The sequence below is a fragment of the Polypterus senegalus genome, chromosome 5 (genome assembly GCF_016835505.1).
Source record: "Polypterus senegalus isolate Bchr_013 chromosome 5, ASM1683550v1, whole genome shotgun sequence".
Taxonomy (NCBI): domain Eukaryota; kingdom Metazoa; phylum Chordata; class Cladistia; order Polypteriformes; family Polypteridae; genus Polypterus; species Polypterus senegalus.
Genome location: NC_053158.1, coordinates 188,299,218 through 188,326,785, shown reverse-complemented (window position 1 = coordinate 188,326,785; position 27,568 = coordinate 188,299,218). Strand labels below are relative to the sequence as shown.

Sequence of the window (27,568 nt, the reverse complement as noted above, 5' to 3'; positions counted from 1 at the left end):
TAGAAATGCGCAGGATTGTTAAACGACAAAGTAAACATTTCTGTGCATCCCATGGGTAGTGTTTCAGAGAAATGTTATGAGAAACACTTGATATATAGTAACAGAACATATCAGCGCCTTTGTCGTGAGTATAACCAATCTGACCACAAATACACCGACAGGTGACTTTACTTCACATTATCAGAAGGCAGAGAATTACTTAATGGCTCCTGTTGACATGAAGACGGAGCAATTTGACTTGATCAGTGGTTCCCAAACTCAGTCCTGGGGACCCACTGGGGCTGCAGGTTTTTGTTCCAGCCAAGATCTGTTTTTAGTTGGGACTCCTTACCTAATTAAGTGAGTCACCATTTCCTAGTTTCTGTGCTTTGGGGTCAGTGAAGAAATTACAAAATTAAGTGTGTTGATACATTTTAATAAAAATGAAACAGATATATGTGGATAATGTAACCTTTTTTTAACTTTTTATTTATGTTCATCCTGATTTCCATTCTGCCTTTTGAATATTGACTAAGTAGTGGGTCTGACGCTAAAGCAGTTGCAGCTTTTCTCTCTTCCCCCAGACATCCTCTGCTTTATTCTTTATGCTTTATTATACTGTATTCGATTAAAGTTTGTTTCTTGAAAACCCTGGCTGAACCTGTGCAACTTTGTGACCCAAGCGTGACAAGTGGTACCAGAAGTGGTTGCACAGATGGATCCTCAAGACGATGTGTTTCTGGGGGCTCATCACGTTTCACTTCATCCAGACCCAGAGGATCTGCCACCTGTACCTGCTCTTCCACCAAAGGACCTACTAGCAAAGATGGGTCCTTCGGACAACCCCGAGATGTTCCTGCTGGGCTCTGAGCACTTGGCAACTTTGATGCGCTGGGACAGAAGAACCTGGGCTGGTATCATCTTCCCATTTTTGTCCAAGGACAGACCAATTTGACTTGATCAGTGATTCCCAAACTCGGTACTGGGGACCCCCTGGGGCTGCAGATTTTTGTTCCAACCAACTTCTGTTTTTAATTGGATTCCTAGTCTAATTAAGTAAGCTGTCATTTACCACTTTCTGTGTTTTGGCGAATCGTTTAAATGTAATTATTTATATCCATTTATACACTAATAATGGCAATTATTAAATAAATTCCTCCCATATAAGTAACATTTCTCGGCTGCCTTCTCCCATCTCCAAAACATTTCTAGACTTCGTCCTGTTTTTACGCAACACAGTACTGAAGTATTGATTAATGCCCTATTCACCTCACATATAGAAAATGTAACTAATGTTGTTTAATTTTATTGTAAGGTGACCTTGAGTGCTAAGATTATAAAATGGGAGTCCTAATGGTGAAATATAACTAAAACAATTGTTCAGCCTCACCTATGAAATGTAATCCTCCGGGAACTGGTTTGGAGCGTACAGCTGTTTGTAAAATCCCAAGCAGCACAAGCGTGAGGCATCTTTATCCATTACTTCACTCCACAGCAGTGCCACTCACAATATGGCGGAGATGTTGACATATGAGGGTGCTGGTCATGCAGCGTTTAGTAATTCAATGCTATGGTCGGCCTTCTCATACTTGGACATTTCCACCATTTCTTAGCAATATAAAGAAACATGGGTAAAGAGTGATGCACAGAAACCAAAGCTGCCGCTAGATGGCGCCATGATGAACTTCTGTTCCAACGTGCGGCCATCTTAAGTTGGAGACCGAACGTTGTGTCGGTGAAAAGATGCCCTGCGGTTCACCACGAACATTTTTCCAAACCAAACATACCCCATGACCTTCTCCTGGTCACAAAGGAGCCCCATGCCCAGTTTGGTGGCGATCGGACGCCCGGTACAGATTTGTATGGGGGACAAACATACATACATACACACATACATCGACTCTGCTTTATATATTAGATTATCACTAACTGTGAATCTGATTGGAACAAAAACCTGTAGCCACAGGGGAGTTTGGGAACTGCCGGGTTAGATAATCCTTTGACCTCATGGCTTGGTTTCTAGTCAGCTGTGGGACTTTCTCTAGACAGCTGTCTGCCTTTCCAAATTATGTCCAGTCAATGGAACTGACCATAGGTGGACTCCAAATAAGCTGTAGAAACATCTCAATGATAATCAGTAGACTCGGATGCACCTCAGGCACATTTCAAGTGTCATGGTAAAGGGTCTGAATACTTGTGTTAATGAGACATGTCAGCTTTATGTTAGTAATCTATATATATATATATATATATATATATATATATATATAAAATTCTTTTAGCGTTTGAAACGGAAATTACGTATGATTACACAAAACGGAAATTACGTATGACCACAGAACATATTATAATACAGGAACTAATCACTTAATTTGTGGACGCCATTTTTATATCGTCTTTACGAATTGTTATTATTTGTGTGAGAGTTATTTTACAGATATTGAAAAGAAGTAAATACAAACACGGCGATCTATCCCATAGAAGTGCGCTCTGTGTTGCCCTTCACTCTGGACTCCAGCGCTGAGCCGTCCGCTGCCAGGCGCGTTCTGACAGAGAAGTTTTATTTATTCGTCCATGTGACTGTCACGCAAACTGCCACATTATAACTTTTTTTTAATTGGCAGTACTTGATAGTAGAAGAGATGAGGAAAACAGCTTTGTGTCTTTTTACTTTTAAACTGCACCGAGCTGTAAACAATGTGAAGATGACACCGCCTTCAGCGGCGAGGGGTCGTGAGAACAAAGTGGACACTCAGAGGCGCGGAATGTCGGGCTGCTCCGCCGGGTCGAGAGCTTCGCAGTTTCGGGCGGCATCCCCTCTTCTCGCACTGTTTGTGACACTTTGAGTAACCCGTCGGCTCCTGGAAGAGTGGAAATCATTGCGAATGAGTGTGATTGGCGCCATCGAAGCAAAACTCTCTTTGTAAATTGCGCTTCACGACTACTTACTGTCCCTTAAGGTGAGTTCAGGTCACTAAAATCCCGCAACATTCAAGGTTGCTTTTGTGATGAATTCTTTTAAGAAGATGGAGGGTTTACATCTAAGAAGATGTACCGACCTCTTCATGTTAAGTTTTGGACTTGGGAATTGTTTGGACCTTCTGCCCGTTAAGCACGGAAGGGCAGCGCCCACATTTCTCAGAATAATTTTTCTCTTAAATCACAGGCACGTAGTGCAAGGTTGTCAGGCAGAAATTTGCAGGATCGCATAGAAAATGTAATTTCTATACCACATCGGTCGTGTAGCGCCTCTCACAAGGGATCTGCTACCAAGAGATGATCCAAATACATTTAAGCTGCTGTTAGTGCTACTTACCTGTTGTGTTATAGCGCCTTTAAAATGTATTTTACCCAAAAGCACTTCAGTACTGCTCAATGTATCTTTATTTCTTACAAGTTAATGTTTTACTGTTTATTAATTTATATACTACATTTTTTTCCCTTGTACTCAATGAGTGAAGCCACTGGGTAATCAGCTAGTATATTTCTAAAATTCTAGTTTCGCTTTGCAATCTGGGATATTGAGTGTTGCTGGATGATGGAAAAATTATTTAAAACAATTTTATCATAAGGCTGAAACATAACAAAATGTGTTAAAAGTGAAGGGACCGTAAGACCTTCTGTAGGCCGTGTACTTTAAAACTTGGATTATCAGGCAGCACCACACCACGTAAAGCATGCGTTAATGTGACACTTTGACCACAAGGAATACAAAAAACAAAGGCCATTAGGAGTGTCATGTTTAATCAGCATTTAACTCAAATCACATTCCACTTCTTTCTTCAGCAAAAAGAAGTAAAACAAGATTTTTTTTCCCTTACTCCTCATGTTTGCTTTTCCTTATGGATAAACAGCATTTTTCAAGTTTGTGCAATAAGAAAACAGTAATGGAATTTCACCTTTGAATCGCTGGTTATCCTGAGGTTTTTTTTTTTTTTTATTGGGAGTTAAAGAGGAGATATGGTGACTACGGTGAAAGCACCCACTGACTCATGAGATTTGTACGCACATACCAAATGCTGTAGTTTCCAGCATTTCTTGATCCAGGAACCTCAAAATTGTTCAGTAGATCATTCAGTAGATGCTCACCATTTCAGCAACAAAGTCATCTCTACTTGTACACTGGTCGTGATGCTCTTGCTTACTTGTACAAATTACCCACGTGATAAAGGGATTTGGGTATTTAGGACCATTTAAGACCTTAGGTGAGAAAGCTGCTCTCTTACATACAGAGATCAGGAGAAATGCAAGTTGTATACGAGGGGACAAGGACAGCAAATGCCCTATGATCATGGCACTGATGAGTGGTGCCACAGGTTCGTTCAGATATGTAAGTAAGAATGTTGCTGCAAGCTGCATAGCTGAACTTGAATCACTTGAACAGTTCAGGCCCAGGACTCCATTACTTTTGCACTGACACAGCAAATGTCTGCCAAGTTAAGGCCTTGTAACACAACACGACTTTTTCCAGCGATGTTCAATCATAACAGACTTCATTTACTTAATCTTATCCAGTCAGAAGCAGTCACAACAGGATCATGTGACTGTTATGACACTACTGTGAGTAAATGTAAAACATCACATGTTGGCAGTAAAAATGTTAGGTTTGAATATGCAATAGGCGGTCTGAAAATCGAAAGTACACCTTAGGAGAAGGATTCAGGTTTCATTGTGGACTCAACACTGTCAACGGTCAGAGTGTTCAGAAGCCACTGTCACACACGAGTTTGCCTTGAGGACAGCTTAAAGGCTCTGGTGCTGGTAATTTAATGTCGATCCAAATGATGGCAGCGTATACTAATGCCTCTCCTCTTCCGCCCTCTAAAGACTGGATAAGTGACAATCTGACCACCTCTGACATCACTTCCGGTGTCCGGTTCCCCTAGGTCCGCCTCTTCCTGCCTGGCCTGTACTTAACAGAAGGAGGCATTAGCATACACTGCCATCATGAAGATCTGTGTTGAGTTACCACCATCAGAGCATTTAAGCCAGGGATCTCAAACTCCAGTCCTGGAGGGCTATAGTGGCTGCAGGTTTTCATTCTATCCCTTTTCTTAATTAGTGACCTGTTTTTGTTGCTAATTACCTTAATCGAATTAATTTTAATTGACTTGATTTTTTGAGACTTGATTTGTTCCCCAGAATTTCTTCATCGTTCCTCTGAATTGTTTCATTTCTTTCCTTAATCCGATGGGATCTGGTATCCAGAAGGTTGCCGGTTCGAATCCCCGTCACTGTCAGAAAGAGATCCTACTCTGCTGGGCCCTTGAGCAAGACCCTTAACCTGTAATTGCTGTACAATGGCTGACCCCAAGGGGTATGCGAAAACTAACAAATTCCTAATACAAGAAAATCTAGAAGGCGAAATAAAGAACAAAAAAAATATATATGAAGTGAGTGAGCCAACTGAAGACCAACTAAGTCAGGGCCTCAAACTCCAACCAGTTGTTCATTAGGCTCCGTGTCTTGTTGTTAATTAAACTCGTTCTTTAATTTCATGGCTTGTTGCTGCTCTCATTGTGCAATAGCAAACATTTTCAAAATTGTTGATTTTTTTCTTTACTTTTCTGTTAAAATGTTTTGGGGACCTGAGCAAATCAACATTCCTGAGACCTCCACACTTTTTATTTTCAGATATTGTATGATGGCCACAGTTTGCTAGTCATATTTTGGTTAATTTTGAATCTCATTATTGTTTGGTTTTTAATTAAGGAAAAAGAAACAATTAACGGGTCTGAGTCTTCAAGAGCAAGTCAATTAAAATGAATTGAAAAGAAGTTAATTAGCAGCAAAAACAGGTCACTAAAGAGGAAAGGGGTAAACTGAAAACTTGTAGCCACTGAGGCCCTCCAGGACTGGAGTCTGAGATCTTTGCTTTAAGCTGTCCCCAAGGCGCATGTGTGTGACACCATTAAAAAGGGTAGCAGACGGTCAGGTTATATAGTGCCATGATGTGTAGAGTTCTAATCCAAGGAGGTGATGCTGAAGCTTTATAACACACTGGTGAGGCTTCATCTGGAGTCCTGTGTGCAGTTTTGGTCCCCAGGCTACAAAAAGGACATAGCAGCACAAGAAAAGGTCCAGAAAAGAGCGACTGGGTTGATTTCAGGGCTACAGAGGATGAGTTATTAGGGAACATTAAAAGAGCTGAGCCTTTACAGTTTAAGCAAAAGGAGACTTACAGGAGACCTGATTGAAGTGTTTAAAATTATGAAGGGAATTAGTCCAATAGATGAAGACTGTGACTTTAAAATGAGTTCATCAAGAACATGGGCACACGGTTGGAATCTTGTTAAGGGTAATTTCGCACGAATATTAGGACATTTTTCTTCACACAGAGAACCACAGACACATGGAATAAGTGACCAAAGTAGTGTGGTAGGCAGTAGGACTTTGGGGACTTTCAAAACTCAACTTGATGTTATAGAAGAAATAAGTGGATAAGACTGGTGAGCTTTTTTGGGCTGAATGGCCTGTTCTCATCCAGATTGTTCTAATGTTCTAAAGTCTGACATCCCTAGCTTCTGAGTCCAAGGAGTCTTTGACTCATCAGACAAAGTCAAACAGGTAGCACAGTGCATGTCATGCAGCTACAAGCAATAAGGGACATGGGTGTTTTGGACCTTGCAGACAGAAAAGAAGCTGGTGTGTGTGATGTCTCCTGCTTTATGTACCTGAAAAGCATTGTCAGGCAGCACATTACTGACTATCAGAAAAACAACATTTTAGAAATGTGAAACTGTAGTGGGGTCGTGTAATTTGTCATGCCCTGTGACTTCTAATTATATACTTTGATACACTGAGGGAACATTATCTGCAATGGCAGTCATCAAGTTTGACATTCCCTCCAAATAGAAGTCGTGTACTGTGCCACCAGCTCTAGACCAGGAAGTCCACCGAAATAATTGCAGAACTAATTTTTTGGTGGAGTATTCTGTTACTTAACCCTCAATGCTTGTAGTGATGGCACAAGAAAAACGTTTAATCTCGTCTTTTCATGGAGAACAGTGATCAACAAATCCTTGACACATTAGGACTTTAATGGAAACCCAACTTGAACAGCAGCAAAATCAAAACGTTCGTGAAAAAAATCTGCAATTACTCATCTTGCACACTCCAAATGTCAGGTATCCAGCCATATACCCATAATGAGACAAACACATGTAGTTTGGCTAATATATATTGTTCTCATGCATGAAAGCAGTGTGCATTCAAAGAGGAACAAGCATTAAATCTGTGAATCCATTTATAGTGGTTATCTTACTTCAGGCTGCTGCTGGTGTACACCAGCACACTTAACACCTAATGGTGCTGGATCACTCTGGCATGTCTTAACAAGGGCATCAGAAGCCGTTGACATTCATTCATTTTGCCACCTCTCCCCTCATTCAATGGATCAAGGAGATTCAGTGGACGTTATATCGACATGAAGAGGATGCCGGTGAGTGTGTGGTCTGCTGAGGACAATGAAATGGTGCGAGGATCTCCTAAAAGCATAGTTTCTTAAACTATGGATGGTTGCGTGGCTTTTGGGTCGCACATAGTTATGACTCACCAATGTATTCAATGGGAGAGGGTCATGCACAGTGTCTGAAGTGTTTTGTGATGCATTGCTGCAGGTAGTTAAAGAAATTGACATTGATGTGCTATGACGGTGGCTGGTTATTCCCCAAGGTGGACAATGTGGATGCAGCGATTCTCCAAGGGGGACTGTCAGCGGCAAATCTCGAAGGAGGACCAACACCTCCCCAATCTGAAGGTTGGTATGGAAAGGATCTCGAAGACAATAAGAAGGCCAAGACTGGATCACAAGAGAAAAAGAAAAATTTAAGGAACACAGTGTCAAAGGGTCATTGCATGGTCTCTAACAAAAAGTATGACACGTGATGGTCTCACACCAAGAGTTTTAGTTGTTCTGGTAGTGTATCATTCAAGAACGTTGTCAATATCATCTCTGTGTATGAATTACTTATCACAAAGATTACCCAATGCTTGTCCACAGTAAGGAAGGGATGGAATGATGAATACATTGATTAATTCAGCAATAGTACTGTTAGAAGGGTGTTGATTATGCAGTTTCTGGGACAAACACTTCTTTTGCTAACAAACCGTAGGAGTAAGACCAAAGACATCTTGCACAAGAAGAAGTGCTTTTCAACTTTTTTTTGATGTATCCATGAAAAGCAGAAGTAAATCAATTTCTGTACAGCTGCATTAAACTCATTATTACTTTATGGCAGTCGAGGTGGCCAATGACTGAAACCAGTTAGCTATGATGAGCGGTCAACGGCAGACATCATAATGGGCTTTATCAATGTGTGTTATTGGCCAATTTATCAAAGCACAGCCTTAAAATCCACAGATGACAGAGAGCTGAAAGAGGAGAATACTATCGTATACACTACAGAGTAGAGTCCATAACTGTTTCTCTGAGATCCTCAGAAATCTTCATGGATTGACGTATGACACATTCCCACAAACCTGCGTGGTAAAGATCAGATTTATGTTCTTTAAATAGTGCAGGGCATCTCACACTCACAACTGATTGCCATCCTAATGATGGAAACTCAGTTCAAATGAACTGATAATCCTACAGGTTCATGAATGTTTTGACACACATTGGGTAATTTTCCTCAGTAAACAAATGAAGAGTTATAATGTATTTGTGTCATTTGTTTAATTGAGTTTTCTTTATCTAGTGAAATTGAATAAATTGGATTCTGCAACTGCATGAATAAAAGGTAAAGTCCCACTTCTGGTTAACAGAAATAGCCCAAAAGTTGATCGAAATGTATGTTTTGTACCTAATACATGGATGCAAAAGTTATCGTGTTGACACACACAAACAGATACTCACACACAGACCGACACACAGACGTAATTCCAAAAATGGTATTTTCGGACTTTCATCAACATTTCGACATCGAATTCTTGGACGATTACAATACTTTGCTTATACTTCGTACAAGAAAGTTAAAATGAGAGCTGTTCCCCTTTGAGGTACAAACAGACACGTTGTTGTTATAAATAAAGGTTGCCAATGAGGTCCAAACTGATGGTACGCTTAAATTAACGAAAAGGAACAGGGAAATGCTGGTAAAAAGTAAAGTACTGCTGATGTAAATACTAATCCCATTTGAATAGGGCTAAAGACTGAAAATTATTGTTTAAAGACTGAAAATTATTGTTAAGTCAAGTAATGTGACATGGCCTTATGGGTAAAAAATGTCTGCTACTGTATGGCAGGGACTAACTGATCATTCTTTATTTTATTACTAAAACATGTGGAACATGAGCTAAATGACTTGGAAAAAGTGCGACCAGACACAGAGTATCTGGTGAAACTGTGAAAGTGGAACAGGGAGGCTGACTAACGGAGCCCTCCACAGGGTATGTTAGTTGGCACCTACTGTATATAGAAGTCATACAAAAGGGCTGAAAATTGTGCATGTCTGGTACACCTCTTAAACATTTTACTCAATAAACTCAGCTTTATCCATGCCCATCCTCAGGTTAACAATGCAAGATCAAGGTCTGCAACAATGGGTGTGAACAAGTGCAAGATCTGCAAGCTCGGGACAGTAACTTCAACTAATAATGCAATCTATAATGATATAGGGGGACTCCTTTATCAACATAAAAATATGTGAGAACCTTGAATCAGTTTCATGTTAAAAAAAAAAACCAAAATGGACGTCTTTCAGCAGACAGTGGAGGATTTTCACTCCGATACACACCACCCAACCCCCACCCAGCACCTAAATATCACAACTCCATCACTCAGAACAAACCAGTTAAGCCCCCCGAATCAAGAGTTCCAAGCCGTGGAATCAGCTGATGGGGTGCAGGCATGCCATTTCACTGAGGTGGTCGGATTAGCTCTGCCTGGCTCTTAAGCAGTTTCCAGAATGCGAGGAATTTCATGTCAAAGGTTACATATTATGACTGGAAAACCCCTCGACGTTACTCCTGCAGGAAGGGGGGGCAAGTTAGTTTAACCCAGAAAGCCAGAAATATTTAAAGGGCCACTGGTGACGTGCTTCAGACAAACACATGAAGCTGCAATACAAAAACATCCTGCTGTTTGAGCCCAATTCAGTGTAGTGGCCCGGGCCGAAGCTAAAGAGTAACAGCATCTCATAGCGTATGTTAAGTATACAGTGCTTTAACAAAGCATTCACGTCCCTTCACTTTTTTTCACATTTTGTTGTGTCGCAGCCTTGTACTAGAATCCTTGAAATCATTGAATACTCAATACTCTACCAAATCACGATTTTAGGAATGTTTCCAGAAATATTATAAGCTAGATATTGTCCACACCCAGCCGGGACGCCCGAGGGGACCGGTGGAGGGCTGGTGCCTCCTCCCGAGCACGAGGGGGTGACCGCCCTGGTTTTGTTGGTGACCACGGGTAGGGGGCTTGGAAGCCCAACCCTGTAGGGGCCCGTGGCCGCGCCCTGGTGCCTGAAGAACCCTGGAGCCCAGCACTTCCTGGTGGGAAGAAGAATGGGGACACCCAGTGGGCTTCCGGGTGCGCAGCCGGCACTTCCACCACACGGGGGCGTGTCCAAGAAGGAGTGCCGGGAAGCAGCTGAAGCCCATCCGGGGTGGTATAAAAGGGGCCGCCTCCCTGCATTCGAGAGCGGAAGTCGGGTGGAAGAGGACGGAGCTGGAGAGAGGACTGGAGGCGGCCAGAAGAAAGGCACAAAGTACTGTGAGGCCTGGACTTTGGGGGATCGGTGCTGGAGACACTGGGACGTGCACGGACTTTATTGTAAATATTGTATATAGTGGTGGTCATAATAAACGTGTGTTGGGTGAACAAACTATGTCCGCCTGTCTGTGTCCGGGTCCCGTTCACAATATGGTTTCTGTCAAAGACAGGTAATAGAATCATTTAAAGTTATTTGCTATCTCTGGCCCTATGTGTATGTGCTCAAATGTGTCTGACCCTCTCTTCACTGGCGCTCTCATTCTTCTGCGTGTTCCCGTAAAGTCTGCTTCTCAGGCTCTGTCATTATTTTTGAAGCATCCTTCTCCTCTCCTGTCCGGTTTTATACTTCCAGTCTTTGAAGACAACTCTCTGATTGTGTGCCATTACGCCTCCTCAGCGTCTCGCACTCACACTTCCTTTTTTGTCACGTCACTAAAGTCATACAAACCAATCACACCAAGGCCAAACTGACCAATCAGATTGCTCAGAGGGGCTGGACTCACAGACCACAGTGTTTTATTATATCTCTATTATAAAAAAAAAAATCTTGGAAGGAGACAAGATGTCATTTTCTCGGAGAGAATCGAAGAGATTTAACCACGGCCACAAAGAGTAGATGACAAAGTAGAACGTCGTAAAGAATTCAAAAACGTTGGCGCAGTACACATGCAGAGCAGGTTAAAGATAATGGAAGTACGAAAATTCGAAAGTCAAAAAAAAAAAAGGATAGTACAGATCGCATTAGCACAAACAAATGGAAATTATTACAGCAATACAGTGATTACAGCGAAAAGAGATCAAATATATTTTTCAGATTTAAACCTTAAGTCGGGGACTTGTAGATCGTTTAATCCGTGTTGCCATCAGGGAAAAAAAGTAGTGTTTCTTCCCAATGAAGAGACATATCCACGAGAATGAAAAGATTTGTTGTTTGGTGAAAGTGAAATCCCACAAGAGAAAATTTCAAGCCCCGCGAGATAAGAGCTTATGCAAAGAGATTTGAAAAAGTCCAGCTCACATAACTACGCGCACGGCTCAATCATTTCTCATTTGTGTGAATGCTATTGTCAGACACAGTTCTTGTTAAGAGAAAGAAATGATATTCACTCACAAGCAATTATACATTGCGTTGTCACATTGTAATTCCAAACACAGAATCAAAATTCAATGCGATATTGGTGAAAAAGTAAAAGCAAAAGGAGATCGAATATATGGACATAGGTGATATGACAGAAGTATGTAGATATTGTTTGGTGTTAAACTTTAAGTCGGAGACTTGTAGATCGTCTAATTTGTGTTGCTATCAGAGAACAGTAGTGTTTCTTCCCAATGAAGAGGTGTATCCGCAAGAATTAAAAGTTTAGTTGTCTGATGAAAGTGAAATCTACATACGCGAGCGACAGAGATGCAAATTTGCTGTTGCGAAGCGCAGGTGGGGGGGTTGGCCAGCGAAGCAAGCAGGGGACGAAGCCCTCTAGTAGAAGATAAAAAAGTTTGAAACATTACACGGAAACAAGTATTCAGACCCTTTGCTATGACAATTGACATTTGGCTCAGGTGCATCCAATTCTGTTGATCATCACTGAGATGTTTCTTTGTGAGTCCATCTGTGGTCAGTTCTATTAACTGGACATGATTAGGAAAGCCACATGTCTGTCTAAAGAAGATTCCACAGCCGAGCAAAAACAAACGATGCGGTCAAAGGAATTTCCTGCAGAGTTTATAGACAGGATTGTGTGGAGCCACAGACATGGAGAAGTCTACAAAAAATGTCTACAGCAATGAAGGTTCTCAAGAGCACAGTGACCTCCATAATTCATAAACAGAGGAAGTTTGGAACAATCATGACTCTTTCTAAAGCTGAGCAATCACAGCAGAAGGGGCCATGGTAAGAAAGGCGATCAAGAACCTGATGTTCACTCTTTGTGAGCTTCAGAAAAGCCTTGTGGAAATGGGAGAAACTTCCAGAAGGACAGTCATCACTGCAATACCCAACTAATCTGGAATTTATGGAAGAGTGGCCAGATAACACTAGAACAAAAAATAGGCCATTCAGCCCAACTAAGCTTTGTGAAGAATCAGCCCGGACACAGACATTGGACACACAAGTCCAAAAAGCACAAACATTTTTATTTCTCTTCTTTTTAGCACACAGTCCCTCACAATTGATCTTTCCTTTCTTTCTCTGTTCTTCTTTCTCTTGCGCCTCCACTACTCTCCCGCAAGCTCTTTCCTCCATCTCCCGATTCCGGCTCCCAGAATAGAGTGAGGTGGCCCCTTTTATAGTTCACCCGGATGTGCTCCAGGTGATCCCTGACGATCTCCCGGCTGCACTTCCTGGTGTGGCAGAAGTGCTGCATGGGCACCCGGAAGTACTCCGGATGCACTCGGATTTTGTTCTGGCAGCACTTCCTGGTGTGGTGGAAGTGCTGCAGTCCAGGGTTTAATAAATGTCCAGGTGCCCCCTGACGCAAACCTGGGTGGCTGCCCTCTCGTGTCCCGGGGGAGATATTGTTTCTCTCCCGGTCCTTCTCTTCTCCAGGTGTCCCGGCTAGGTAAGAGTCCCAGCCATTCGCCACAGCTTGTTAATCTAAGCCACTTAATTCTTCTAAAATAGAAGTCCCCAAAGTCCTGCTCTCTACCAAACTACTTATTCACTTATTGTATGTGTCTATGGTACTCTGTGTTTTTGTGAAATTTACCCTTAACAAGTTTCCAACTGTGTCCCCGTGTTCTTGTTGAACTCATTTTAAATTCACAGTCTCAACCCACTGGACTAATCCCCTTCATAATTTTAAACACTTCAGTCAGGTCTCCTCTTAATCATCTTTTGCTTAAACTGTAAAGGCTCAGCTCTTTTAATCTTTTCTCATAACTCAATCCCTGTAGTCCTGGAATCAGCCTAGTCGCTCTTCTGTGGACTTTTTCTAGTGCTGACATGTCCTTTTTGTAGCCTGGAGACCAAAACTGCACACAGTACCCCAAATGAGGCCTCACCAGTCTGTTATAAAGCTTCAGCATCACCCATGAAAGCCAACTTACAGTTTGCAAAAAGGCCACTAAAGGACTTGCAGACTATGAGAAACAAGATTCACTGATATGGAACTGTCTAGCCTCAATTCAAAGCATCATGTCTAGGGGAAACTAAGGCACCGCTCCTGACCTTCACACTACCTTTCTAACTGAGAAGCATGGTGGTGGAAGCATCAGGAACAGAGAGACCAGTCTGGATCAAGGGAGAGCTGAACAGGGCAAAGTATTAGAGGTCTGCTTAATGAAAACCTGCTCCGAACCTCAGGTTAGACTGAGGCTTCACCTTCCAACAGGACAACAGCACTAAGTGCAAACATAAGGCTTGGGGACAACTCTTGGAATATCCTTGAGTGGTCCAGCCTGAGCCCGGAATTCAACAGAATCAAACATCCCTGGAGATTCCTGAAAATAGTTGTACACCAATGGTCTCCATTCAAACTGAGAGGATCTGCAGAGAAGAATGGCTGAAAGTCACCAAATCCAGGTGCACAAAGCTTGTCGTTTCAGATCCAAGAAGACTCTGGGCTGGAATCTCTACCAAAGTGGGCTTTGAGTAAAGGGTCTGAATAATCGTGTCAATGGGATATTTCAGTTCTTTATTTTTAATACATTCTAAATGCCTGTTTAATTGTTTTTGTCATTCAGGAGTGATAAGTGTTGCTTGATGAACAGAAAACATGAATTTAAATTACTTTAGCAAAATGGGTAAAAAGTGAAGGGGTCGGAGTACTTTCTGTGGGCGCCATACAGACATCCATTGTGAACTTGCTTGTTCAATTCAAAGCCAATTGGCTGGGGCTTATGGACATCATGGACATCCTACCACCACGAGACACAAGGAAACCTGTGGATGAAGGACCAGTCTATCATCTGTCATTTGCAAATTCACAACCTTAATAAATTCAGTATAATAAAATCATCCTTATGTAAGATCATTCTGGAAGAACGTGAAGACATGTATAATTAGCACAATTGACTCACCCCTAGCAACCATAACAGCCTTTCCAAATTTCTGCAGTCAAGTGTGGTGCAAAATTAGTCTTTTCCCCCCATGAACACATCTACTGTATTAACACTGATGAAAGGTTACTGCATATTAAAATGTTGCCACCGGGGGTACACATATTTTTGAATAACGGTCTCAGCATTATGAAATGCCATCAAAGACTTTAAAGCCAACCTGAAGTTTACTCTTATCATCTGTCCATTCTTTTCATCTCCTTCAGAGTCATGGTGTGCAGCTCTCTGCCCAGAGCTTTATCAATACAGACAGACAGTCAGGAGGACTTCAGTCTTCTCAGTTTCACGTTTAATGGGGGGGTCCGGTTATTGTCAAGTCTCACAACGCGGGACGGCTCCAGCTTTGTGGGATCTGCTGCAATAAGCCACACCGGATTCAAACAAAACAGATAGTTGTATGTTTATGGGTTGCGATATTTTTGTAATTAATACTTGAAAGTGTATACTGTTTAAAGACACACCCCATCCAAACATATTTTTATATGTATTTTTTATTTTAACAAGGGGGCTCTGCCCCGGGTTTGGTTTACCGGATATACAATTTAAAGAGATTGTTATTTTCATGGGAATTGTTACATATGCATTATTTTCACTTTTACTTCTAAAACTTTTGTAAAAACAACATTGATCCTTTATTTCCAGCTCCGGGCACTGTTAAATCTGTTTCTCACAGGAAGTATAACGCTATTTGCTTTGTGAAGGAGGGGGCTGAACACACCTAAGGAGATGCGGTCGGATCAGCTGCTGTCTTGCTGCTGGTGAGCTGCATGTTCTGCTTGTTGCTCTGTGCGTCGATCATTTAAAAGCCTGTACAGCAGCTGTCCTTTTGCCACTTCGCGTCTCAGACACTCACATTGTGAAGGTGGGGGGCTGAACACACGCTAAGGAGAAGCGGTCGGATCATCTGCTGGCTTGCTGCTGCTGCTGCTGAAGAGCTGCGTGTTCTACTTGTCACTTGTCGTTGTTTTAAGAGCTGGGAGCACATGGTGTTTGTCTGCCAAAAGCATTCCAACAACTGCTAGGTTAGATGTCTGTGAACTTGTTTTAAATTGTTTGTAAGTAGGGCGTAACGTGCAAAAGTCATCGTCTCACAGGTTTTGCTTCCTAAGGTTGTAATGTCTAGTTTCGCGTGACATCAAAGTGTCTCTCCAAGATGATCATGTCTCGATCGCTTTGCTCAACTCCCCAGAAGTATGCTACACTCCTGCCACTTCACGTCTCTTCCGCTCCTTTGGGGACTGGGTAGTGGTGCTAAACGCACGCTAAGGAGATGCGGACAGAGCAGCTGCTGTCCTTCTGTCTCACTGCCTTCTCTCACGTGACATTAAAGTGTCTCTCGCGGGATGTCAAATTGTCTTCCGAGAAGATCACGTCTCGTCTGCCTCCCAAGATTTTCTTTTTATAATAGAGATATGTTAGAGACACCACTAAACCTAAAAGATTAATCTCGTGTTTTAACGGAGAAAGAAGATAAAGTTTGTGACAGAACAGTCGTTTACTGTGACCAATGTTGGACAACAGCGCACAACATAAAAAACGTCCATAAAGAAACAATGTCACATTACTTGTGTCGTCCATAAAGAAACAATATCACGTTACTTGTGTCACACAATCCACATGTCACTTATCCAGCAATTTGGTCACAATGCGCAAAGCAAAGGAACTGCATTTTTTGCTAAAATATCAGATACTTCCGGAAAAATCAGTACATTCCATTAGCAGGAAATGGGTCCACACACGGCCACGCTTTGAAATGACTGTTAAAAGCCAAAAAAGTGAAATCTCATACAAGTATTCAGACCTTTAATTCGGTAGATTGCAGAAGGCTCATTGGCAGCAGTTCCAGCTTTGAATCTTCTTAGGTAAGTCTCTATAATCTTTGCACACCTTGATTTGGGCAGTTTATCCTATCATTCCTGGCAGATCCTCTCAAGTTCTCTTAGAATGGATGGGAAGCGTCTGTAAATTGCCATTTTCAGATTTCTCCACAGATGTTCCAAGTGGTTTAAGCAAACTCCAAGCGGACAGTCATAGGTTTACTCAACAGTGGCATCTGTCTAGCCACTCTACCGTGAAAGTCATTGATGGAGTGCTACTGGGATGGTTGTCTTTCCAACAGGTTCTCCAAGCTCAGCAGAGGAGATCTAAAACTCTGTTAGAGTAACCATCATGTTCTTCTTGTTTGGTTACTCAGTTTGGCTAGATGGTCAGCTCTTGGAAGAGCCCTGGTGGCTCCAAACTTGTTCCACTTCACAACGTCTGATGCCATTGTGCTTCTGGGAAGACTCAAAGCTTTACAAATGGGTTTAACCCCTTGCTCTGATCTGTACCTCACCACAATTTGACTGAGAAGGTATACAGAAAGCTGCTTGGACTTTACAGCTTGTTCTTCTTTCTGACCTGACTTGCAGAGTGAATTGTGGGACCTTTTACACACAGGTGTGTGCCTTTCTAAATGATGTTCAATCACTTCATTTTTCCACAGGTGGACTCCACTCAAGTTCTAAAGGCATCTCAATGACAATTAAAGCAAACAAGATGCACCAGAGCACAATTTGGAGTGGCACAGCAAATAGTTTCCGGTATAATGAAGCTTGGCAGTGGTGGCAGCATCATGCTATTGGGGGCATCTCAGAGACAAAGCTTGTAGAAACTTAACCAAGGAGACCTGAAGCTGGAGTTGTGGCCAAACAAAATACTGAATTAACGGTCTGTGTGTTTACATGAATGAAAAATTTCAAATTTTGGATTTTTAATAAATTTGAAAACCTTTCTGAATACACATTTTCACTTTGTCATTATGAGTTACTAAATGTAGATTGATGGGAAAATGTATCCATTTAAAATGAAATCTACGACACAGTAATGTGTGGAGAAAGTCTTATATTCATTTTTGCTCCAAAAGATGCACTAGGCCTTATTTTCAGGGGATATCTTGTATTTATTCATGTACAACAATATATATTTATCCAAATATAGTCAAGTCATCTTCTTCTGGAATATCATTGGGAAAACACGGTATTTGAATCCACGGTATATATTTTCTGTTGTAAGCAGTTATTTAATTATTTCTTCATTTATTTATTCCAGTGACACTGCACTCAACTATGGAGAAATATTTTGGAGAAAAATAAATGAAAACAATACGCAAATAAATAAGCGCTAAATAATATTTTTTTAAGTGTCATGATGTATGTCTTTTGTTGCTTATTTAATTATTTATGTACTTATTTCTTCATTTATTTCAGTGACACTGCATGCAACATTAAATTTGCCAAAAAATATAAACTGTTATTCTCACTTGTGAAAGCTGAGCAGGTGGGCTGTAAGGATTACTGTATTTTGATTGGTGAGTCACAGGCCACATTTACAGCAGACACTTGATGATGAAGCCAAGAACTTCTTGAATTAAAGTAGCTGCTTGGCACAGTAATTCTGGGCCACTTTTCTTGCACCCATTTCAACCACAAGCGCACACAGTTGCAACTTAGAGCAGGCACTTATCTGGAAGGTGCAACTAGTGGGGAGTAAGTATGGTGGCCTAACCTACACAATAAAGAAGAAAGGACACTCCAAACAGCTCCATGGAAGTGGAACAAGTCAGGGGACAGAGACAAGAAAGTCACTGAATATACAGTGAAATCAGTCAAGAAGAAATGGAAACAGTATGTCAGAGCCCTAAATCTGCTAGAGCAGGCCTCACACAAAAACTGAGAGATGGTGCAGGAAGACTAATGATGGAGCCTACCAAGAGACCTACTAGAACTCTGAAGGACTTACAAGCTACAGTGGGTAAGATTGGAGAGACTGTGCAGACCACAACTTGTGTGTGGGTGCTTCACCAGCTCTAGCCTTATGGGAGAAGCACCAAGACAACGAATCACGCGGATTGGTACCCGAGTACAGCCATGCAATGGAACAGGTGACACCTCAGCACCACACTGGAACAATGTGAGGTTTTTTACAGTGGCTGGAGTGCCAGTCCTGCCACCAACCCCCGTGTTTTCCCTGCAAGCTGGAGGACCAGGTTCACGTCATTCCCAGGACGAAGCAATTGCAGGTTAAGGTCCAAACACAGAGTCACTTCTGGCATTTACAGGATTTGAACTGGCAGCCTAAGGATTTCTGGAGCAGATCCCTAAGCTTCAGAGCCACCACTCCGCCCTGTACTGTTAGAAAAAAAACACAGGACAGCTCAGGTAGAGTCTGCTGGAAGGCACATGAGAGACTCTAAAGTCAGCTGGAAAAAGGTTCTGTGGTCTAAGAAGGCACAAATGTCATTTTTGGTCATCAGACCAAACACCATATTTGAAAACTGCACATTAACTCTCTTAGGGACGATGTCGACTTTTGTCACCACAAGGGGTTGAGGGTGAATAGCGGCTAAAGGCACACATAGATAACATGAAGAGGAATGGCAGCATTAGTCATTACTGTCACTGTTTTCAATGAATCCAGGATCAGACCTGTAGTACAGCTGGTCTTCCTGATCACTTTATCCAGGCATCTAGTTGTTACTCTCCTAAAAGAACAGTAAACTAGGCACTATGATCTAGGAGAACACCTTCAGCAGCTTTCATACACAATAATAGATCTACATCTCCAGAGAATAAACAGCATGCACTCTCTGTACCACCTTAACCTTCTTACAGATTAAGGTGATTGATCCTGTGGGCTCCCTGGTACATCAGAACTCCATCTCAAACTCCTTAGTGATGTCCAGTTACAGGTTTTTACACTTTCACATTAAAGAGTCTTTTTTCTGTTGACCAATGTCAAAAACACTAAATGAAATCCACTGTGACTAAATATACTGAAATAAAATGTGAATACTTTTACAGCCATGATAGATAGATAGATAGATAGATAGATAGATAGATAGATAGATAGATAGATAGATAGATAGATAGATAGATAGATAGATAGATAGATAGATAGATAGATATGAAAGAGACTATATAATAATAGATAGATAGATAGATAGATAGATAGATAGATAGATAGATAGATAGATAGATAGATAGATAATTATCTTATATATAAATGTCTATGCATGGCAGTGTGTGTGTGTGTCTGTCCGGCCCAGAGGTAAGAGGTGGAGTCGGGGTAAGGGGTCCACCTCCGAGGAAATAGAGACTCGCTTAGCCGCTATTGCGCAAGCCATGTGGACAGATCGGCAAAACGAAACCTCAAAAGAAAGACAAAGTCTCTTAGCTGCTAATGTGCAACCGTTGAGAGCACGTCGCCAAAACGAATCCTCCTAGGAGAGAGATGCCCAGAGCAGTTCCTTTCAATTACCTGACATCTCTACATTTCAATTTTTTTTCTGACAATTTCAATAATTTCTAGGACCCCGGGCTTTTTACAGCATGGGCTTACACAGCTAGTATATAATAAAGACAGACAGACATTATATAAAACCAGTAACAGCGCGCTGCATGATAACATGCAGTGAATAGTCTACGTGACCATCATCATCATCAAGCCCTTCCGTGAGAACCCTAAATCCAAAGAGGACTGTTTCATTTATGTTAGGTAGAATGCCCAGAGGGGACTGGGTGGTCTCATGGTCTGGAATCCCTACAGATTTTATTTTTTCTCCAGCCGCCTGGAGTTTTTTTGTTTTTTCTGTCCCCCCTGGCCATTGAACCTTACTCTTATTCGATGTTAATGTTGACTTATTTTGTTTTATAATTGTGTCTTTCATTTTTCTATTCTTTAATATGTAAAGCACTTTGAGCTACTGTTTGTATGAAAATGTGCTATATAAATAAATGTTGTTGTTGTTGTTGTTGAATACACTTGACTTATAGTTCTCATCCTCTTTCTCTGTACGTTTACCACTCGTTTGCTCAGAGGTTGACGCGCTTGCTGCTTCCTGAGCTGCTCTTCTTTTCTCCACCCTAGCGGCCCGCTGCTTCTCTTCTTTTGTCAGCATCTTTTTGCACTAAAACTGATTAAGTCCGTGTTTGTGTTGCAATTACTTAGTACGTTTTCTTTAACTTTTCACTTAAGCTGGCACTTAAGTCTTCAATCTGCCTCAAGAATGATGTAAGATATGAAGAGGTAGGGGAAGTGACGGCGAAGGTGGTAGGGATGAGAACGGTGCCCATACGCAGGTGCCACACAGCCGCCCGCTGACAAGAGTTGATTCAACAATAAAATAAAATAAAAATAGGAATAACCTTGGAGGTCAATCATCACCCAAAAGTGGATAGTAGACGTCACGTAGTATACAGTATGTGTACCAAATTTCAGATCAATAGGTCAAACGGTTTGCAAGCTACAGGTGATTTAAAATCCTGGTCAGACAAACGGAAAGCCACGGTAGCGTATTATATATAAAGATAAAGAGCGACAGACAGACTGACACTATATAAAGTAAAGACAAACATTATATAAAATAAAGACAGACACAGTATAAAAGAGCAGACAAACACTGTATATAAAAGAGTGACAGACAGACAGACACTTTATTGATGCCAAATCAAAACTCCTTTTGTGAACTAGGAGTCCTAAAACATTGAAGTCCCAAAAAAGTCCTTCCAAAAATGCCCACTGGAGAGGAAAGCAGTCAGACCTTACTAGTAACAGTGGGAAACACATCGACTTTAGTGTCTGTCTGTCTGTTTGTCTGCCTGTCATTCCAATTACTAAAAATGTGATGCGCCATCTTTTTGGAATGACAGCCAGACAAACAGACAGTGCATTACATTTGTCTTTCCAACAGATGCCGTATCGCAGACACCAAAACTGATTTTACATATCCAAAACCAAATGGCATATAACAGAGACGTTTGCATTGCATGGGGCACTGTAAATACGTACGGGTGAGGTCGACATTAGATACTTAGGTTTCAACCCATCTTAGACTGGTAGCTCAGCTAGTAACTTTATAAAGTAAGGCTTATTTCCACAAAAACACTCTGAAACGAAAACAAATTCTGTACAGAACAAAAGGAAAAATGGAGTTGCCTAAAACAAAAGGCAAACCAGGTACAAAAAAGGTCCCAATACAGAAATTCAGCGCAAACTCAAAAACTGAACAAACCGGTCGAAAATCCAGTAATTCACAAAAATCACAGAAAAGGCACCACTGCCGAGCGGGTTCAAAATGAACTGCCAAGAAGTGTGGAAGACCCTCCAGATTTATAGGGAAGAGGGCAGCAGTGAAGGTCAGGTGGCCCCGCCTCCTGGGGGACCTCCCACAAAGCATAACACAGGTAGCTAAAGAACAAGATCAAAAACGGTCAACAGTGCGCATAACCAACAAAAGCAACATTATCATAAATAAATAGCACAAAAAAAAAGAACATGAAACACGACTTTGAACCCCAGCCTGGGGATAAAACAACAAATCAGAGGATGACTGAATGAAGCTAAACTATATTAATAAGGACCTCGCCTCCTCTTGAGTTCCAATAAGCCTTGCTGGTAATTTTGCGGTGCACTAATCCACTCAAAACACAAAAGGAGCAGCCATTCAGAACATAAAGCAATCCACAGGACACAGTCAAAACATTTTGCCCAGAGGGACACTCGTTCAACTGCAGCTTTGTCCTGATGGTGTTGCTTCTGTTCCTGCCATTCATGCCAGCTCCTGGGGTTAGCATGGAGCTTTAGAGAAGACCCCAGCCTTCTTTTCACAGAGAGACTGGAAGCGTCTTAGTGTAGAGCAGTCTGCTCCCTTGAGTGGGGTTTATAAACAACAAAACATACATTAGAAAAAGAAAAAAGAAAACAAAACAAAATATGAAAGCTTGTGAGGAAACGCAAAAGGTCATTTATTACAATAAGCCAAAAGCCTTTCTCTATTCTTCTAAAACCCCTGTGGGCTCCAGAAAGAGAACATTCTGCAGATCAGGAAACCAAGAATGCCATTTGAGAGATGGGCCTTTGCAAATCACGTTGAGCCGTCAGTGAAAGCTCGGCACAGACCTCCTTATCTCGGAGGTGGGAGGCCCTCGGCGCCCTGCTGGTACCTGCTCAGATTCCTGAAAGGCCTGCTGATAGAGTCACGCTCTCTCTCCTCCAAGGCCCACCCTTTTATAGCTGGGTGCTAAGTCTGGAACGGCTACTACAATAAAGAAGAGCGGCGGCCACATCAAAAAAAAAAGAAAAAGAAAAGGAAAAGAAGGGGGAAGCAAACAGTAGGGGAAAGAAAAAGCTGCGACGCGGCCCCTTCATACGGAACTTCATCAAAAGGATTATTACGAGATATTATAAAGAGCTACAAAAAAACGCTCTCTGGAAATCAAACAGGACACAGAAAGGGAGGCCCTTGATGTTCATTAATGATATACCAAGCAGATAGCGGCCATAAATCTGGGCATAGAGCAGTCGATGCAACAGACATTATCAGCACAACAAAACAGTCGGAATATCACTGTGGTAGACCAGTTAGCACAAAGACAGCAGACTGGACCGCATATTGTGCTGTGTAACCCCTGGACCATGCAGCCCCACTCGAAATACTGCAGACCACTTAAAACAAATGAAGCTCCTTACCTCAAGGACCAGTAATCCAGTTTACTTCTGACCAGTACATCAGCTGTAGTCAACACCAGTCAATGTGCGGTAATCGCTTGACCAGTCAATCTGCTGTCGTTGGACAAACCAAAGACCCTGCCAGTATACTGGAATCTTCACATTACAGACCACTTAACATACAATAGCCATCAGGAAACTAATCAGTCAGCCTTGTACAGCCTTCCAAAATACACAGTGAAAATTATTATTATTATTTGGTTGACACCTTTAAGGTGACTTTCAACATTTGAGATACTATCGGTTACATTATTTATGTTTTTCCAGTTGGAACACAGCCACGTAAAATGACTTGCTCATCATCACATGGTGTCAGTAGTGGGATTTGGACCCACGACCTCAGGGTTTGAAGTCCAAAGTCTTGCCCACTATGCCACACTGCCCGTCTGTACTTCAGTTCTTCAGATCCGTCAACATTACCTTAACACCATTAATTGTTACAGTCCACTACACCATTGATTACTCAACAGACTGTTGTCCAGAACATCACTTGGCAGACAAACGAGTGAAAGTTACAGACTGGTCAATTTACCCTTAGCATATTAAAACACAAACTATTCAGTATAATGGGATGCTTTTTGTTTAAGTGCCTTCAATACCATCCAGCCATCTCTGTTGAGGGATAAGAAGGTGGATGAGCTTATGGTGCCCCGGATAATGGACTCTCTCTCCAGCAGATCACGCGATGTGAAGCTCAAGAACTGTGTCTCTGATCTAGACATGCACAACAATCAAGCACTACATTAATGTAATATCAGGTCATGTCACTTGAAATTCTGCACTAATGGAGTGCACTGAAAAGGGGGATGAGACAGAATGGACGAGTCAGGTCTGCTACTCGACATCAGCAAAACCAAGGAACTGATTATTGACTTTAACCACACCATGAAGCCTCTACTCCTGGTCGCAATTCAGGGTGTGGATGTGAAGGAGGTGCACTGCTTCAAGTACTTGGGAGGTCCACATCAATACCATGCTGGACTGTTTCTACTAACACAGATAAGTAAGGGCAGAGCAGGCTCTTTGTCCTTAGGAGACTGTGTTCCTTTAATGTAGGCAGTGACAGCTTCTACAATGTTGTGATAGCCAGCGCAATTTTCTACACTGTGGTGTGCTGGGCTGGTAACATCACTTCAAGAGGATCCCACCGAATCAACAAGCTAACTAAAAGAGCAGGCTCAGGAGGCACTCTGGACCCGGTGAAGTAGAGAATGAAGACAAAACTGACCGCCATCATGAACAACGCCTCACTTCTCTCTGGCACACCAGCACTGAGGACTTTCAGCCAACACAACTTTCACCAGAGGTGTGTCAAGAAACACTATGGGGGCTCCTTCATAACATAGTGCCACACCGCAACCACTGTTTTTAGCTTTAGCCAAGTCAGACATTTTTCTTAATTGGAGAATTCTTATTTGTTATAATATTTATTCATTTATTTATTGAGCTTTTGTAAAAAGTAAAATTTCCCCCAGATACAAATAAGGTGTTATCTATCTGTCTAAATATCCATATGACAGTATTACAGTCCAGCAGCACACCAACATACAGATACCAGTACCACCAGATAACGGACCAGTTGAGATATTGTAATCATCAGACAGGTCAACTTGCAAAAGTCCACCACATTATATACCAGATAACACTTTATAGTCCTGACAATGTGGTGAAGCCTCTCACAGAACCTTCAACACACAACCTCTATCAGATCACAGACTGGTCAACTTAATTAAAGGCCATCATATCACATACTACAGGTATATGTAACTTATCTGACTGACATGCCTATCTGCATACTTTACTTCATCACAGCACAGACCAATCCACATACACATACTATAACCTATTCAAAATAATGTTGACATCTCGTCCATCACATACCTGTCAAAGTACTACAGGTGATCATACCATGCACAAATTAACACACGGCACTGATCATCACATGGAAGCCTAGTCACCATATTACAGCGTATAAACACACCAGCATTGTCATCTTCATTCCATAGCCCACCACACCACCTACTAGTCAACATAATGCAGCCCTTCACACCACAGACCACTACAGTACACTCATCATACGCACTATTGCAGTCCATTCCAGTCAACATTCTGAAGCAAGAAACCATTCAGCACAGTACAAACCTACAGTATCAACATCCCATATCACAAACCAGTCCCCTTAATGTAGCCGGTCACCTAACATGCAAATAAAAACCCGTAGCTCGACAACGCTGCCCTTGAGATCAATGACTGATCCCTTAAAATGAGCAGGGCATGACTGTGATCGACTCAAGCTGCCCCGCGTCCCTGCCCCTGGATAAGCGGGTTAGGAAAATGAATGGATGGATGGATGGATGAAGGGAACGTAGAAATTTCACAACATACAAGAGCTTATTAAAACTTGGAACAGAGATAAAAACAACGAAGACTCAGAAAAGTTAATAAAATGTACCCAGCGTCACTAAGTAAAAAATAATAAATAAATAAATGAAACGGTGGATTACACTCTTCAAGAAAAAAATATATCGATCGAATTACTAACCTGTGGATCTAAGCAAGTAGCGCACTTCAACCAACAGAGCGGACCGCTTACAGCACCTTAACTAATTATGCCGCCAGGACCTTTGATCCCAGGTTTTTAATCATAATCCTTCAGGAAGGTCCTCGGAGAAACACCACGTTTATAAGAAACGTGTTTAATGTGTCACTGTCACCTGCAGTCTTTCACGCGGATATAAACTTGGATGAAACTGGACTGGCCGGCCAGAGCAGGGACCAAGCCAAACTATCCGACTTTGTACTTACCCGCGGCCTCAGACTCGCTATGAAGAACTTTCTTGGATCGGCATATTCAGATCTCCGCGGCTTCTGAGCGACTCGGCCCAGGACGTTCCTGTTCTTCTCTCCCTTCCCGCTGTCTCCGTTCTCTACTAGTCACTCGCTTTCGCTTCCCTCCCCCAGCTTGGGCTGTCTCTCTCTCTCTCTCACTCTCTCTCGCTCTCGCTCGCTCTCTCACCTTCCCTCTCCCAGGAGCAATGCTTCTCCATAGCAACGGCGCTAAATTCCGGAGATGCGAATGCAGCGTGACAACAGCGTACGACTCCATGATGGTGAGGTCAAAAATATGTTAAAGAATTGGCATAATCAATCCATTAAAAAAAAAAAAACATTCTTTGCAACTGTTTATTTAAACTTGAACATCAACAATTTGATTTCATATAGCTCCTTTCCATAGTGGGCTTCATCCCAAAATGATTTTAGTTGAAGTAGTAGTACTGTACATCTCAGAATTCAAGCATTGGAAATGAAAAGACTCAATAGTGATCATCAAAGGTGAGAATGGGAAGGACTGAATAGGGAAACCTGTGATTTCCTAAAGTGTCCTTCCCACTAATGTTAAAGGTTGCCACATTACCTTCGCCCCTATCTTTACTGTATAAATAAATATCCTTTCTTCATTGTGTATATTATTGAAATTAAACATTTATTATAGGTTTATTTGGGTTAATGTATGACAAGTACAGAATACGTTGAAATTATTACTTTCATGTGCTAATTCTATTAATTATAGTGTCATTTCTTCTGTATTTTTTTATAAATGGATCGATAACAGGTTAACTGACTCACTCAGGGTGAAAGATGGAGTCAGGAGGATGAATTCAGGCAAAGAAGTGGAATATTCTTTAGTGGTCAATCAGCTGACCTCACTGACATGCATTTCTCTTTCTGTCACTGTCAAAATACTTATGGACCTGACTCTATCTATCTATCTTATTATATAGTGCCTTTCATATCTATCTATCTATCTATCTATCTATCTATCTATCTATCTATCTATTATATACTCTCTTTCATATCTATCTATCTATCTATCTATCTATCTATCTATCTATCTATCTATCTATCTATTATATACTCTCTTTCATATCTATCTATCTATCTATCTATCTATCTATCTATCTATCTATCTATCTATCTATCTATCTATCTATCTATCTATTATATACTCTCTTTCATATCTATCTATCTATCTATCTATCCATTATCCAAACCGCTATATCCTAACTACAGGGTCACGGGGGTCTGCCGGAGCCAATCCAAGCCAACACAGGGCGCAAGGCAGGAAACAAACCCCAGGCAGGGTGCCAGCCCACCGCAGTCTGTCTATCTATCTATCTATCTATCTATCTATCTATCTATCTATCTATCTATCTATCTATCTATCTATCTATTATATACTCTCTTTCATATCTATCTATCTATCTATCTATCTAT

At 41.6% G+C, this 27,568-nt stretch overlaps 1 protein-coding gene across 2 annotated transcripts in view; it reads right to left on the bottom strand.

Annotated features, from left to right (window-relative positions):
• ppp1r16a (protein phosphatase 1, regulatory subunit 16A) overlaps positions 1-26,316 on the bottom strand; it is a 180,008-nt gene extending 153,692 nt beyond the window's left edge. Inside the window, exon 1 of one of the 2 annotated variants that reach the window (XM_039753803.1) lies at positions 26,099-26,316. The gene's annotated coding sequence lies outside the window, so the exon portion shown is untranslated. Of the gene's footprint in view, positions 1-25,835; positions 25,853-26,098 lie in introns of those variants that run through there. The other variant, XM_039753804.1, reaches the window with a different exon arrangement.
• Positions 26,317-27,568: the final 1,252 nt, after the last annotated feature.